Consider the following 3,676-nt stretch of genomic DNA (forward strand, 5'->3'; position numbering starts at 1 on the left):
ATCATGTTGATAGGACTGTTGCAGCGGGTTCAATAACTCTGTTTCCTCTTGTGTGCAGTGTGACTGAGGTACTTGCTTGAAGTGAATGCACAGGTTTGGATGCTGGACCTGTTTTGAACTTGCAGGATTCTGGTTTGCATCGTTGGTAGCGCTGGTGTGCCAAAACTGTCGAAGCTAATGATGGTTTTTCCTGTTTGATGCAGTGCTAGGCTCTTGGTCACGACTTGGCGATGGTTTGGAACAAACAGCTTCGGTTCCGGATCAGGTTTGGAGGAAGATTGATTCAATGTGAGTGAATGTGTATGTATCGACTTCGTCATGTAACTGTTATTGTTAGTGTGGATGTGTGGGTTGCTATGTGTGCAGAATTTGTGGATTGCTACCGAATGTATAGTATAGGGCTGATTGTTGTTTTGTTTTTGATTTGCAGCAGGGATAACTTGAAGTTTGGATTTTGTTTTGATGGTTTGGTTTTGATAGTTATGGTTAGAAAAATGTTATGAGGTTAGAAAAATGTTATGAAGTTAGAAAAATGTTATGAAGTTAGAAATTGTTATGGGATTAATGACTAGTGGGATGTATGGCTATTCGTATATTGGACTGAATTTTCTATGTTGCTTGAAATGACATTTGTTAGAACTGGTTCAATTAGCAAGTGGTGGATCTGTTTTGGCCTTCTTTGATGTAGAGCTGTTACAATTTGAATTTGATTTATATGTGATGTACATAGGATGTTATGTATTGGTTGAATGTGTTGAATTGGCTTTTGGTGCCATTGTGCAGGTCTGGTACAGCAGTTTAAAGAACATGGCCAAATGGAATTTATGGTGGATCAATGAGCCTTAGAGGAAGGTCTTGGAATGGCAGCATGCTGTGGATTGATTTAAGCGACGGTTTCTTGGATGTTTGGACTTCAGCCCATGGATTTTCGGGATGGTATGAAGTATGACAAAATGATGAAGTTGATGATGGAACCTGTAGGTTTAATGGTAGTTTTGTGTGGTTTGTAAATCTGTAGAATCTTTGGAATGTAATGTGGATTTTGGTGAATAGGATGTTTGAAATGAGTTTGTGTTAATTTTGGTATGTGTTAGTATCCGTTTCGAACTATACAGCAAGTTGGATTTGAAGGTTATAAATTATGTTTGTGGTTAGGATTTAGTTATGATAGGTTGGTAGAAGTCAGAAAATGTTAGGAGTTAGGTTTGAAATTCTACTTTTGAGAATTGGTTATATTTGGTTTCTTCTGTCAGTATTTGAATGAAAGTTTGCTTTGCAGGGAGCTTTTGGTTCATGGCTTGTTCAGCTTTGTCACATTGCAGAGCTTCGGTTCGGATGTCGGCTTCTATGCAAGCTTTTGGAGAATTATGCTAACTGTCTTGTGAAGGCTTATGTGAATGTAAGGCTGGCTGTATTTATTTGTGCAGGGAGTTATTTGAACTATGCGGTTTATGTCGTTAACTCGAGATTTGAATGGCTTTTATATTCAGGATGTAAGTGTATTTTGGTGATGTACATGGTACAAGTTCTTGATATGTATGGAGGCTTAGCTGAATGTGGTCAATGATGTGTTAGCAAAGATTGTTTTTTGTTATAGTTTCGTATCAACAGTGCATGTTATGACTTTAAAACGACCATGGTTAGAAGACTTGGGAAGGAGATCACAAGATAAAGATTACGAAAACTTGCGGAGTAGAGCAAAGCTTGTAAGATGGGAATCATGGTGGAGCTTTAGAGAAAACCAAATTTTATACAATAATTTAGTTTTTGTAGTAACATAATGTAATGATAATGTGACAGGGGTGGAATATGTAATGGATACTGAGCTTGAACATGTAATAAAGTGGTTCTTCTCTTGTAACAATGAATGTAATGATCCTTGGGCTTGAAATTGTAAATGAGGTAGACTTTTTGTAATGGATAGCTTGGATTTATGTTGTATGGACTTCTTGTAGCGAGTAGGATTAAAGTCATAATGAACATGGCCAAATGATTTTTCTTTATTTCTTGCACTTGAAGTATCAATCAAATATTGTACTTAAGCTTGAATGGAGGCCAATAAGAATTCATGTGGACTTTGGTCAAAAGTCAACCTCCCATGGTTTGACTTTGACCGAGAGTAAAAGCTTAAACACACATCTTCACATTTGTCATAATTTCCAGAACTCCATGTGAGTTCCGATTTTTGCCTTGAACTCTGACTATTGTCTTGTAACCACATTAAACAGACGAAAACACCTTGATCTATAAGAATTTTAATCCAAGTTCAAAGCTTTTGAATGAAGCCCAATAGAACGACTTGAATCACAAGTAGTAATAAAACCACACTTCATACAATGGACGGGCCCATATATTGAACAAGACCTCAATTGAACCAGTTGGTATAGGGCAGAAAAATAAACCACATGGAACCCTAGATCCTCCTGTGACCACTGATCCCACGCCCAGATGCTTATTCAATGATCGAATGCATGAGTTATGTTAATACAGTAATGGAAATATGATGCATATGAAATGAGAAGTCTAAGCCAGTTAGAAATAAATGGTAGGACAAATTTGGGGTATGACAACCCCCTTCGGCCCATTGCACCGTTTTTGAACATAAGAAAGTCTGTAACAAAAAAGCAATTGTTGGGCCGACACCCTGGGCCCAGCGCCTTTTCTATTCACCACCATGTAATTACTTCAGCACCCCCTGTTTCCATTACTAGACTTTAGGTTTAACTAGACTTTTTTCTATTATCTTTTAGGTGGTAAAATACTGATTTTTCAAATATCATTCTTAGGCTTTGATACTAATTTTGACATAAAAACCTCATAAAAAAAATACTAGTTTAGGCTTAGTTAGAATTTAGGTTTTAGTATATTTTAGGCTTGAATTAGAATTCTTTTAACCCATAAAAACTCATAAAAAATAGTAGTATTTTTTAGGTTGATTTTTGCACTAACGCTTGAATCGTTTCCTTCATGATTTTGTACCATTTTCATGTTATTTTTGTATAATTGTTGTGTGATTTTGTTGCTTAGCTTTTGGCCATATTTTTGGCCTACTTTGTTAATACTATTTTAATGCTCCTTTTAGAATTTAGTCACCATGTTAACATTAGACTTAGACTAGAATAACAACATAGATTAGAAAATAGGTTTAGTTCCCTTCTCATTTTCTTTTTTCTTTTCAACTTTTAAAATACTTAATAAAATATCGACAAGGATCATACCGTTACTATATTTCATAGTAGGAAAGAAATGATTGGGGCGTAGGCCCCGATGTATGTTCTTTTCTACTTAGCGGAGAAGAAATGATTGAGGTGTGAAGCCTCGGTGTATTTCTTAACCGTTATTTAGAGAAACGATTGTGGCGTAGGCCTCGATGTGTATTCTCTAAATATTCACAAAAGAACTCCTTTTTGTATTTCTTTTACTTAGCGGAGAAGAAATGATTGAGGTGTGAAGCCTCAGTGTATTTCTTAATCGCCATTTAGAGAAACGATTGTGGCGTAGGCCTCGATGTGCATTCTCTAAATATGCAAAACAAAACTCTTTTTGGTATGATCTAAGTCACAAAGTTAAAATCCCCATAAAAAACACCAATCGAAAACACATAAAACACTAATAAATGGTCAGATTTAAAACAAAGTAAGGAAGTGATGCGAAGCCTTGTAGTAGGTCTTCGTCA

This window comes from Vicia villosa, unplaced genomic scaffold (genome assembly GCF_029867415.1).
Source record: "Vicia villosa cultivar HV-30 ecotype Madison, WI unplaced genomic scaffold, Vvil1.0 ctg.002444F_1_1, whole genome shotgun sequence".
NCBI classification, from domain to species: Eukaryota; Viridiplantae; Streptophyta; class Magnoliopsida; order Fabales; family Fabaceae; genus Vicia; species Vicia villosa.